The 13,942-nt window shown below is 40.9% G+C and overlaps 1 long non-coding RNA gene across 1 annotated transcript; it reads right to left on the bottom strand.

The window, feature by feature from the left end:
- Nucleotides 1-6,295: 6,295 nt before the first annotated feature.
- LOC113022743 (uncharacterized) lies at nt 6,296-13,274 on the bottom strand. Its single transcript, XR_003272447.2, has 2 exons — nt 12,616-13,274; nt 6,296-7,534 (listed from the first exon to the last, which is right to left on the bottom strand). It is a non-coding gene; the product is annotated as an uncharacterized LOC113022743 (long non-coding RNA).
- Nucleotides 13,275-13,942: the final 668 nt, after the last annotated feature.

Below are 13,942 nucleotides of genomic sequence, written 5' to 3'. Positions count from 1 at the left end.
TTTAACTTCTCCAGGGCTTTGAAGCTAACTTGTCCCCTCTGTATCCCTCACATGGTTAGCTCTCCCTCAGATTTGGGGTAAAGGAAAGTCTGGCTGATAAATGCCCCGCTTTCATGCTCTGCTCACCTGTTTATTCCTCTCAGATTAGAGGATCGGAATAGATTGTGGTTGTTTGGTTGATAGATGCTTATCCTAGGTTCTTCACCAGCCCCTTGCTGACTGGGCCAGTGATCAGCCAGAGCTTAGCGTTGGTGGCGTGGTTATGTGTCACACAGGCATGCTGTACAGATACATAAACTTGCAGACCATCATATGAAAATGTACAGGCCTGTGGACAGGAAATATACTTTATTTTTACACTATGACACACCTACAGTATACCCTCTCTTGCTTTCGATTACAGTTATCAGTATTCCTGTCAGTAATGGGATGTGCAAATATTCCAAGATGTGTGTGTTTTGAAGTTTAAAGGGACAAAAGTGATTTTCAGGCTGATAAAATGTCACCGCTGAGTGTGTGTGTGTGTGTGTGTGTGTGTGTGTGTGTGTGTGTGTGTGTGTGTGTGTGTGTGTGTGTGTGTGTGTGTGTGTGTGTGTGTGTGTTTATTGGTGCTTGTATATTGTCTTTTACTGCATGAGACTAGGTTTGTGCAAAAACGATATACAACATGGTTTTGAATCAGAAACATGCAACGGGGCACATTTGTGACGCTTGTATGCATTTTTTGGGCTAACGAAATAAGCATTTCTTTTTTTTGATTGACTTTAAAAGAAGCTTTCCTCCAAGTTTCATAAGGGTTTCCCTGTTGTTGTTTTTAGAACACTGACAACGTAGCTTCACACATTGATTAAGACCTGATCCCAGGTTATCTGGACTATATTAAGTTATTCTGCTTGATAAGATAATAAGCAAACTTCTGGCTGAGCAGCATAGCATGAGTCAAATAGCGTCATATGTAAAATAAAGATTGAGGTTAAGGTTTTGCACATATGTAGCAAACAATTTCCTTTTCGTCATGCAAAAGGCAAATATGTTCATCTTGGTTTGTCAACCAAAAATTAATGTATTACTTTGCACTCTGAAAACAAGCAAAATTGAGAATATAATTTGTTTATGTAATCAAGTGACTGTACTGGAGCAAACATAAAAGCAACAGGACACGCTGAGTGGCATGAGTTATGTCTTAAAGGAGTTAAAAAGATTTGTTCGAAAAGTTCAAAGTCATTTAGTAAAATTTGGGTCACTGAAATTGAATACTTAACAGCAAGTTGTTGTTTAAAAAAATAAAAAGAAATACACGGAAATGTTTTTCTTCTCCTGCATCTTTAAATGATATTTTTAGTGCTGGCAAAAATAATACACTTGAAAGCTCATGAAACAATATTTATCATCTCGGACCTAATTAAGGACGTGATCTGAAATGTATTTTCTATAAAGTCTGATTTAGGACCCACAGGGTCAGCTGCCTCACAAATAGGGCAACAATAATACAGCAGGAGTCAGGAGTGGAAAGGGCTCCAGTCTGGGGGAAAGCAACTCCCCTCCCTGGTCTGTGTGCTGATGGAGCTGTGCTATTGCCCAGGGCTCCACAGCTCCAGGGCTCCGACACTAGACCTTATTTTTCAAGTGGGCAGCACAATGTTCTGCTACTGTTGGGGTTACTCCCTTTGTGCCAGCCCTCCCCTTTTAGAGAAAAAGACATGCATGATTTCATACATGAAAGATATATGTAATTGGACAGCGGGGCCTATGCAATACATTTACAATTCTAAACAGCATATGTGAAAACCACCTTCCACTTTCTCTCCCCGTTTCTTCCTGAGGAAATGTATTTGAACATATCAAAAATATAAGATCAGAAAACAGAGGCGACACGGGTTACCATTCTTGTTACGTGCTTTGTATTGCATGTGAGTGCGCTTTGTCGGCGTGTGGCTCTGGGAATTGTCTCATAGCATTAAGAGAAACACAGCGTATTGGGGCATCTTTTGCAATAGATGCCTATTGTGACATCCTCAGTAGTAAATCCGAAGCTGCCATTACTTGTTCGCTCTTTTTGGCTTGGGTTAGGGGTTAATATCAGCCTCGCAGTAACAAGGGAACTTGTGTCAGGATGTGATGGTTTAGTTGACAATTTAAAAAAAAATAATGCAATCAGTCGATAAAAATATAGACATAAAATATACACAGAGTAATCATTTTAATCTGTAACTGTAAAAGTAAAATGCAGTACATATGTAGAAAAAGTGGGGGGTTATACATTGCTTTAGATGCTGGTTATGTTTTTTTTAGTGAATGTATTCAAATGAACTCTTAAAATACAAAAGAAAGGGAGATGTAACTCTGTGACATTTTAAACATTTCATTGTGGAAAGCAATCCATGCTTACTTTGGCATCTAAAAATAATTTTTAAACAGTTCACAGCCCCAATGTACAGAAATCAGTTGACTGGACTGAGTGACCACTCAAAGATGCAAAGATTTACTTCTGTTGTTTAAAACTGGTCATTGAAATGTAAAAGGATTTATTATAAGCTTGAACTTTCCTTTAATTGTAACGTTCAAGCTTAATATGAGCCAGAGACTAACTTGGTGATTCCAAGATTAATTTACAAACAGTCATGAAGTGAATTAATATGTGTCTGTGATTCAACGCACTCATTTTATCCTCTAAGCTATGAAACAGAATATCACATCACTGTCGCTCATTTGACCACAGGGAAGGTATGACCTTTTGGAATTCAAAGACAGTTTTTCATGTTGATATCTTTTTGCCCTTATAAGCAGCAAAACAACTGTATAAGTGGATCAGATTCAGCCGATAACACCACAAAGTTGTAGTGATGCACAGCCTTGCAAATGATTTAGTAACTACTTATCTGACAGAATTAGAAGTGTTACTACATTGTTCCTGCTTGCTGCTAACACATCTGTCACTCTCTTGTCACTGTTTGTGTTACTGCCTGTGTGTTTTTTAACACAGTAAAAAGTAAAAGAGCCCTTTCCTGCCACCCCTCCAAACCTCCAGTGTCACATATGCAGTAGACACACAACAAAAATAAAAGTGCTTGAATTAGGTAAAGGGCATTTCTGTCACAGCAACGAGGTCAGTTGATTGCTGCACACGCGCTAAAATACATAATACAGAAGTGATCTTAGCACGATGGCAGGGCATGTGAGATGCGTGCTCCTAGTAGCAGGGATACAGGTGTCATTACTGAGCATCATCCCTGTGCCATATGCAAGGCTTCTGACTGTCTGCGTGACAGCTCCGAGTCCAAGTTGAAAAGTTCAACTTGTGAAGTTGATTTTCCTCTGAGGAATTGCTTTTATAAGCCATCTTTATGGTCATTCATTGCATTATTATACATATATATTTGCATATATATTGTAGTAACACGACACCGGTGACAATAACGCTCGTGCAGACCTCCTGGTTTAAGGTCTTAGCCCTGTGCTCCTGTAATTTTTCTGTCACTGCAAAAAGTAAACACCTTTGCTATTAAATCCCTTAACAAGCTAACACCTAAAAAAAAAAGAACAGCACCATTAATCACCGGTTTTTATTGGCTTCAGGAACACTCACCTCCGCTGAGGTATTTAGAGAACATGACCACAACCCTTCCAACTCACCACACACAGCATATAGGTGGGGCTGCCTGCCACCAAGACGAGGTTTAGGAGAGCTGATAGGGGTTAAGCATCCATAATTCTGCCTCAGTTGCTTTGACCAGCTTAAATTGCTTTCACACAACCAGAGGGCTTCTTCACAGTACTGGAGGTTTGATAGCGTGGGGTTTTGGATGAGCCTGTTGGCTTTGTTTCTTAACTAGATGCAGCACAGATGCTGTCTCTGCATCAGTAGGGCGTTGTGTGGAGAGGTATGATATGGGTAGTTGATTTCCATGCAAAATTCCCTACGATCCCAACCTTGTCTGTCTTCACTTCTCTCACTTGTCTGAGTCGCAGCCTGCTGACTGGGTGTAGTAAATAGGTCCTGAATAGCCGCTGAATATATAAAGACAAATCAAAAGCTGTCTTTGTGTTCACTTTAGATTGAGCTACACCTGTGCATTATATCTGCTATGGATCATTTTTCTTGAATTGCCATCAGTGTTGTTATTCACTGTCATTGATTTGAATTGATTAATTCTCACTCCAATAATCACCAATTGTGTGGTTAATTTGGCATATTTAAAGCCTTATAATATAACCTGGTGGATGCTCTGTTATTTCAAACTCTGTCCTCTAAGTCCTCCCTTGGTGCTTTTTTTAAATTTATGCATTCAACTGTTCCTGCCAGATGATTATTACTGTTTTTATTCTTGTGAATCAACGGTAGGCAAACTTGAAACTGTGTCTGTCCCGTGTGACACAGGCCATTGTCTGCAGAAATATGGTGCAGCGTCCCAGAGGCTGCGGGTGACGCAGGATTTGGATTTGACCTCTGGCGACAGTCCTGGATCTGTGTGTTTGCCCTCCATGTCGCTTCCACCTGTCATATTTTATCTCGTTGTGTTGTTAGGGGGTATTTCTTTACATCAAGGAAAATTAACTCTAACTTTCTCGCGTTCGATTGAAAATTCAGCGAGCACCAAGTGGCATTTAAATAAGTTTTGCGCTGTGAGGATCTGCGAGTCTTCTCTTTGGGTCGGTTTACCATCAGCTAAAGTAGCTGTTGCCTGGAGTGGTCATATGGCTCTGATTTGGGATCCCTCTGTTTCAGTGAGCCTCTCTAAAGCGCGTAAAACCCCACGAGTCCCGCCTGTCTCACACCCAGTATCTGTGACAGCAGCTCTAAGGATTTCTCCACTATTCACTGTATCCCCCGATCTGAAATATGCATTATCAGAAGGCCTAGTCTGCGCTTATTTCCTTCCTCCGTTAACAGTGCGTTGCTTTAAAATGATCTCGACATTAAATACGAAATTTATCACATTTGTCCTTAAAACTATGTAGATTGTAATATTTACACAAGCCTTTGCCTTATGTTTTGTTTTTAGCTCAACGCGTGTTCTTCCTCGACGCTTTTATTTATTTTTTTCCAAATATATATTTCTGATTTGGAATTTCTATCTGGCAACACTTGCAAGATGTTTAGATCTGCGCAGAACCTGACATTTTCTTTATAAAAATACGAAAAGAGAAAAACATATATGTATATCTGTGTGTGTGTGTGTGTGTGTGTGTGTGTGTGTGTGTGTGTGTGTGTGTGTGTGTGTGTGTGTGTGTGTGTGTGTGTGTGTGTGTGTGTGTGGAGTTAATCGCTAATATAAATCATTAGTTTAAAAGAAAGTGGCTGAAAATGATTTTGTGTACTTGAAAGAGGTGAGGTGTGATGAGGCTGGACTGCTGTAGAATATCACTGCTCACACGCACTTTTGTGCTGTTGTTTTTACAGTGGTTTGTGAAACATTTGTACACTTGCAATTCGCCACTACGGCGATTACAACAAGAATAACAACAACAACTGTTATTATTATTATTATTAGTATTATTTTAATTTTCTGCCTATAAAATATGATGCGACAGAGTGATGCCCCCACTACCACCACACACATACACACACGCAGATACACACGCTCATGTAAACCATGCACAGAGGGGAAGGAGGCAGAGAAACAGGGAGAGTGAGACAAGGAGTCACGCTCGCTGATTTTTGGGGGAACGTACGTGTGTGCGTGTGTGTGTGTGTGTGTGTGTGTGTGTGTGTGTGTGTGTGTGTGTGTGTGTGTGTGTGTGTGTTTTTTTCTTGATGCGATTCAGTCGCAGTGGTCAGGGGGAAATAATCTGTACAATCAAGCAAAGACAGCAAAACATCGGAGATTTTTTAATGTTTTACGACATTTTTCGAATATTGACAGAATAATTATGGGTTAACACGACCGTCTTTCCAAAATCCAAACGTCAAAACTGTTTCTGAATAATGCATTTGATCATTAATAAGGCAGTACTGGCAGGGCGAGTAAATGGATGAGAGAGAGGAATTGATATGCCTTCTTTTTTCTCATGTAAATGAGGCAGACTGACCAGACGGTCGCTCGTCATTTATTCTATCCCAAACTCTAAAATCACAACACCAGCAGCAGGAAGCAGGTTCTCTTTTTTTTTACACTTCATGTAGCATTCAGAAATATGACGTAAGCTTTACCCCCGTGTTGCTGGTTTGTATGTATCTATCGTTAACATGTAGGTTAAAAAAATAAAAACAATTTTACATTGTCAACAGACATATTTCAGATGTAGCATGCAATCTCAAAAGAGTTTAAAAAAGAAAAGAAACGTGCAGGGCATATTTGTCCAAGGGAATTTTTTAATATCAATATTTTATTTCAGAAGCACTGGATTAACAACCTAAAATAAAAGAGCAATATTAAAAAAAAATTAATAAAAAATAAAATCACATGAAATAAACAAGCAAATACAACAGCAGGTAGAATATCCCCTTATAAGACATTACAGAAAAAATACACAAGCAAACAAATAGATCCATGAAAATACTGTAATAAATCTAGAAAGCATGTGAAATATGAATAAAATGATCCAACACACTATGTGATATGTGATGGGCAAGAGTGTAAGTGAAAGAGCACCAAAGAAGAGTCCAAACGTTGCATTTGATTTTGATAAACAAAAGATCCACCACAGTGATCAGCTGCATCCAGTCAGGAACATTCTGGGGGTGCCAAAAATGGAGGGGAAAAAAGGGGGAGGGTGGGGGGCTAGAAAGCTAGAGGCCACAGGCGTGTGTAGGTTTACTTTTTTTTAAATTGCTGGTTTAGAGAATAAAGCCGAGGAAATAAAATAGTTATAAGTAAAGGTTTGCAAAAAGATGTTTTTCCCCTGTCCACAAGGCACGTGGCACACATCCTTCAAGGATGATGGTGGGAAATCATGTGTAGAGTGCAAAGCATGTTACATTTATAGTCCCCAATCCAAAACGATTGTAAAAGGTTAATTTAGAAGTGGAATAGCTGCACTTTTGATTATTTATTTGTCTCTTTTCTGAAGTTGTGTATCAGCAGATTTCTGCAGGACGCCCCGCTAATTAGGCCAAAATTTCGGTTTGATCCGAGCTGGGCATGTTGTTGTTTTTCGCTCTCGGTCAGTCAGAGGCTATTTCAAAACTAGGATAATTTTCGGAGTGAATCTCGTGTCCTTAATGGTCGGTTAAAAAAATAAATAAACAAAAACACGTTTGACTGAAATGTCTGTGATTTCCAACGTTGAAATCCCTCGCCTATTTTGTCCACGCGATAACCTGAACGTGTTTGCGTGCCTCGTTTACATTCGAGTCCGTTTTTAAGATGCAACCACAGACTCAAAGGCAAAGGTGCGCTTTTGCAAAGACCTGGGTCCGCAGGCGCTTGGCTTCCATGAAAGAGCTGATGCGCTACTTGATCCCAGTGGTCAGGCTGAACATAAGAGGGCGCTCCCATTGCACCTGGCTGTGCTGCCCTATCCACCCTAGACACACGGAGCCGGACACCAGCCTCTCTCGTGGGTTCTGCAGCGGTAAACAGCGCAGGCTCAACTGTTACATTCGATTGATTATTGAGTGAGGGAAAAGGGGAAAAAGAACAACAAACATGATTTTAAGAAAATTGTATTTTCTCAAAATTTCAAATTATTCCGCATCAGTAAGTTGTACCTTTTTATGAAAAATAATAATATATTGAAAAGTTTTTAAATGTCTGTATTTACAGTTAAGATGGGTAACCTGGGCTCCAGTCTTTCTAGCCTATTATCAGCCCAGCTGGGGTCACTGAGCGGAGGATCGAACCCGCGGGCCGTGCGTGTGGCGTCTTTTAAATGTGTCATTAACATCTTCACTAAAAAGAAAAATCAATTTAATTTTCGTCGTTAAAAAAAATATTTGTGTTGTTTCCCTTTGTGTCTCAGCCTGAGCTTCGAGTCCACACGCAATTTTTATTTATATTTTCACAGCATAAGCTCGCTCAGTCGGTTTCCTTAAGAATTTCCTGATGCCCTTTTCATATCTGTTTACCATAGCCTGAACACATGACTGACACTCCTCTTGTTAATATTGCAGCCTATGAACATCTTAAATCCCTAAATCCTTCGGAATATAATGGTCGTTATCTCTTTATAAAGTTATATGACTTTTCTCGATAGCAGCTTTCATCTTTAAATACTTTCACCCCTGCTCATTTCCTCTGTTTCCCTTTGTGCTTTGTCTGGGATTCCGAGTGCATGGCGTACACGCTCGGGCACGCGTAACACGGGAGCACGGTAGCCGATCTGTTAAATAAAGTAAATGTAATTTAATTTGAACACATTAAAGTAAATATTTCTAAAAGCTGACAAGTGCTACACGTGGGTCTCTGACAACCATCACAGAGTGCCGGTTCAAGCACGTTAGTGACGATTATTGGGGGGAGGGGGGCTCTGCCCTCTGAATGCACAGTTTTGTTCCTTGCAGTCCTTCATATGGTCAAGCACTTTCATGTGCTCCGCATCTACGGAGAATTTTGCATTTTTAAGCTCCTCTGCCTTTCTTTGTCATATCCACGGGCTGTCATAGCCACAGGTTGTGTTGAATTTGCAATGCCACTCATCGATGTATGCCTATTGAGGCTGGCACGTGGACAGTTATCCTTCCCACTGAGAGGCGCAATTGAATGGTGGTAACACAAAAGCTTCAGACCCTGTCAGTTCCCCCTTTTTCTCTTTTCAGTGATGCATAGGCCCTAAAAGCATCAAGGCCTCTGCCTGACTGCTCTGCCTTTGATTTAGCCTACACTATACTCAATATGGTCGCTGATGGAGTAATATCAATCAGGCCTTTGCATAAATTTGTAAACTGAAGTTTGCATTGTTAGGCTTTAGGCGACTGACTGGCTCAAAGCTGCCTCCTACAAGCCTCAAATTACACCACACTCTTTTATTATCTCGCAGCCCCTTTAACTCCTCTCGCACGCTGTTTTCAACCTATTCATTTTTACAATCTCTTCTTCCCGAGAGAGCAGACACGTCGCAAATCCTCGAGATTCCTGCAGACTGCCTCTCACACTGCAAAAATGCGAGCTGTTCGAAGGGGCGATGCAGTTGTCTTGTTTTTCTAAGAGGGGCATGCTATACAGGCGATGCCGCATTGCTTAAAAACAGGTATCAGTGCCTACCGTGGCTTGTGGAAGGCAAGTGCTGAGGAAATGCCGTGTTACAGCACACCATATATTTTACCAGCAGAGAGAGAGGGAGAGAGAGAAGGGGGAGAGACAGACAGAGAGGGAGGGAGGGAGAGAAAGAGAGCGATGGAAGGGGGGAGTTGGGTCTTGGCCATATAGGATACAATGTAAGAAGTTTGATTTTCATAGGCTCTTCAAAGGAATATATGCTATTGGATCTGTAGAAACGCCGGGTCCCATGGGGTTTCATAACCTTTCTAACCTTTAAGTCAAAGGCCCCTGGAAAATATAAAATATGGTCTAGCATTCATCTACCATCTTCGCCACTGCACCATCACAAAAGGCTAAACACATCGGCTGTGTGAGATCCTCGAAAAAAATAAATAAAAATGAAACACATTAGATTTGTCTGTGCCATGCATTTCTATCCGAGACACGCGAAAACAAGCAAACAAACAAAATACATGTTCGGTAGATTTATTAACCCGGTTAAAAGTCGTTTCTTACCAAAGCTTTGTATACTGGGTACTTTGAATCTGTATGATTGGGCAATGTTTCGGCCGGGCTATGTTTGCCTTTTAACTGTTAACTCTGCGTCTGAATTCACCATATAGACCCAGGCTAACAAATCCGTATTGTTTCAATAAACATGGCACGTTGTGTTATCAGGGAAAGCTACTGCTTGTATTCAGTGGACCAGGGACTCTATATGGAAGTGTTTGCACAGAAAGTGTGCACACTAAGAGTGAGGGATTGTCCATTTCCTCGGAGAATCAACAATAAAATTATCATAACAAAGAGCACTGAAAGACTCAAAGGTTGATTTTTTGCAATGCGGTCTTTTCATTCGGAGGAAACGATGGGACATCAGTTACAGAGGAGACGTGCTTTACGGAAATATTATTAAGACAAACAAACGCAGAACCTCAACAAATTCATGTTCGGATCGATCATAAAGGCTTTCAGAATTTCCTGAACACGAAACACCTCAGGAGGAGATGAGACACTGACCACCTGGGCTTCCTGTCATAATATCAGTGTAATTATCACAGCATAGCAAATTCCATGCATACAGACCGGAGTGGACCAAACAAAAAAACGCCTGACACAACTCTGTCACCTTGTCACACATTTATAGTGTTATTATTATTATTTAAGAGAAGGTGCACTTATTGAACACGATGCTGCCAACAAACAAAATCAGTTTAGTAATAGATGTCTTGATAGCCTGTTTCCCCATCACTCCTCTGTGTTTCAGCAAGCCTTTCACTGATGTGCTGGGTAAGAAACAATATATGTATATTTTTTAAATAGCTACTTCAGGCTTATGCACATTATAAATAGCCTTAAAAATTAAATTAGATATAACACACATGTATATGGTTGTGGTTTCAACAAGTTCTTTATTTGGTTGGAGTTTTTTAAGAAGCTGAATTTTCTTTGCATACTGTACGAATAAAAGCAGCTCTCACGAGTTTGCCAGATTTACAGGAAAAAAAGAAAAAATATTTAAACCTTTTATGGGGTTCTCCTAATATCTTAAATAACAAATTATTTTATATTCCAACACTGCTATAAGATATTGTGCTGAATTTTATTTGGTCTGCAATTTGGAACTGGCTGTAACTGTAAGGACGACACGTCCTTTTCATACCTTCTCCGTCAAACTTGCATTTTGCTCTGTCTTATTCTATAAAACCAAATTTGACAATTTCACATTTCCGTCAGGTGTCATGGCTTTGTTTGCTTTATTTCACTTAAATATACGCACACACATTTTTATGCGAGTTGAGAAACACCTCATTGCTCTAAAGTTGCAGTAGACTTTCATATACGTCTCACCATTGAGCCAGTCACCGTTGTTTTAATTTGATTTGATTTTTATTTGGGAAATAAACGCAAGAATTCAAAAGGATTCCCTTCCATGTTTTTGCAAGGGTCGATCTACACGAAGTTGATCAAAGTTTGACATTTTTGAAGGCGCGCAACACCGCTGTTTAATGCCAACTTCAGTCTCTGGGCAAGTGGCTTTCCTCTTAATGCTTCAAAATGTATAAATGTACACGTACATATAACCTGTTAGTTCTAATATCCAGGGAACTAAGCATGCTCTTTTTTCCCTTTGTTTTTTGCGGGTTACAATAGTAAGCTATACCCTGGCATCCTGCATGCTGCTGTTACAGTACACTTTTGCATAGATGTGGAAATCGCTTTGAAAAAAATAATCATCCCCCCCGCAAATGTTTATTGTAGTTCTTTGCAAACACGACAGGTCGCTGAATGGTTACAGGTACACTGTGCCGATGACTAGCAGGCGAACTTTTCTGGTTATTTCAGCTGCCGAGAGTCTGATTTGGTTTTCAATAACTTCTTTAAACGTACAATCTAAACTCACTTAAAAAAAAAAGAAGAAGAAGAAGAAGAAACATAACCCTCCGTGCAGCTTTGACGGGACCAAATTGGCTCGCATGGACCCAAAAGAGACTGAATAAAATAAAGCCGGGCTGCTTATGCGCTTTAAGTGACCGAAACATGTGCATATCTTTCATTTTAAAAAGCAAAAACCGCGACAAGAAAACGTTTTCAAAAAGTGGAGGAAAAAAAAGAGCGGAAGAAAAGCTGCGTCCGTGGCACCGGGCTTTGCCTGCTACGGCTGCCTGCTCCACTATTAACTTTCGCTGCCTTTCCTCTAATCAAACTCTTACTTTCCGCTGTTCTTAATTCCATATTTTCAATTCCTGATCATTACTTTCCTCTTTTTTCTACTTGTATCTATCCATCCATCCCTCCCTCCCTCCTCTTTCTCCCTCCCTCCCTCCCTCTCTCTCCCGAGCTCTCTCCTTTGCTGAATCTTATTGATCCAGAAGGCGGCTAATTAGCCCTTCCCTTCGTGCCTGTGTAATGAAGCACATGCGCACTGAATTAATCACAGCCATTTTTTGCAGGAAACTAATTAGCAGGAATAAAGATCCAAAGAGTTTTTTCTTTTCAATCATCAGATCTCACTTTCACCTCTTCCTCGCTCCCTCTAACACAAGACTCATCGCCTGCTTTGCATCCAAATTATTTTTATATTGCCTTTAACAACTAATAGTACCTACTTCGTTTTTTACACTCCGCAACAACAATGATCTTTCTTTTGCCACCCTAAGCGCAAACTGACCAAAAGGGGACTGCCTTGATGGGATCTTTAGCTAAATCATCTCAATACTGGATTAAAAAGCGAGGATCACAAACCGGCAGCGAGAAATTGTAAGTTTCAACTTTGCGTTTGTCTCTTTTCCTCTGTTTCAGCGATCCTATTCTTTTCGCTGTCTGACTTATCTGAATCTCTCCTCTCCTATCTGTTCGTAGTTTTTTCGTGTAGCGGACCTGGCTATTCTCACGTTGTGAGAAAAGGCTGGCGATCACAAGTTCATTTCATGCAAGTAGTTGGTTTATTCTCGATTTTTATTCGTATCGTTACCTGTGTTTACATCAGCGTCCGTCCTCTCCTCCTCATGAATGGAAGATAAGAAATAGGCAAGACAGCGATCCACTCCAAGCAGTTGATCGTGGAGAGAGGGGGGGGGATAAAAAAAGCACGGTTTTAAAACAAATGTGTGCTTTTCGGTGGGATCGGGGAAAGGTGTAGAGGGTTTGTGGTTGTCGAGAAACGTGTTTTGAGGCACAAACGCAATGAGAGAGGGCTGTGCTGAGCGGCGGACGAAGGGCAGCGGCAGCTCCACATGAGCGCTGCCCAGAAAAGGAGCTCCAAGTCCAGCTAGTGGGGTCCGTGTGTGTCCGGCAGATGGGAACATCTCTCTCTTTCTAAATTTTGACAGATTTCACACTTGCCACATCCACGGGGTTTCACCAACGTCGTGTGCTTATAAAATCCTCTTCTGGATAAAGACATTTTTGTTCTTCTCCGACACGTCTCTGTCTGAAATGGGCAATCCCTCCGCCCTGCCTTAGTTCCTCTAGCTACACTTTCCCCCCTTTACCCCACTTTGTCCATCTTTTCTTTTTTATTTTTCATAGCGGTTTGCCTCTTTCAAGCGTTGTTTTTAAGTCGATACTCGCTCATTCACTGACGGAGTCACATGCAAATCGATCGACGTGTGTGTTTGTGTGTGTGTGTGTGTGTGCGTGCATGAGCGGGTTTGTGTTTGCGGGCGCGGTGTGTGCAATGTGAATGTGGTTTGTTGAGGGAAAAACGGAGCCCAGGGTCTCCTTCGTGACAGGAGCGGATCAGCAGGACCTTGTACACGGACAGCCTGAGAGTCTGAGCAGCGCTGCACAGAGCAGACATGCATTTTAGGGAAGACGGCGACAGCCTGCGTCTTCTGCCTCGAACTACTTGGCTACCGTATCTTGACTTTCAAGAAAAGACTTTTCCCCGAGAAACGTTGACCAGAAAGACAACAACACATTTCCTCATTTGACTGACCTTAAGCAGACACTATCATTCCAAAGTTACTGCCGGAAACTTTAAGCGTGGTCCAGGCTAAACCTGCAGGTCACTGAATGCATTTAGTGATCGCTTGTAGGAATAAAAAAAAAAGAGTGAGAGAGAGAGAAAAGAAAGTCAAACTGGATATCTTCAAAATAGAACAGACTGCATTGTTGAGTGGAAAACACACGCCTTTTGAAAGAGATGGTCTCAGCTGAAGAGGCCTTTTCCCCCCAATACAGTTGATTATAGCTTTGATAGGCCAACTAATCTCCCCCTCCCAAAAAACATGAATCTGATCGGAAAAAATAAAGAAATCGGAAATTCTGTTGCCTTGACTGTAATTGAAAGATGAAAA

Source organism: Astatotilapia calliptera, chromosome 1 (genome assembly GCF_964374335.1).
Source record: "Astatotilapia calliptera chromosome 1, fAstCal68.1, whole genome shotgun sequence".
NCBI classification, from domain to species: Eukaryota; Metazoa; Chordata; class Actinopteri; order Cichliformes; family Cichlidae; genus Astatotilapia; species Astatotilapia calliptera.
Note: the sequence above shows the minus strand (reverse complement) of the source record. Positions and strands in the feature narration are given on the sequence as shown.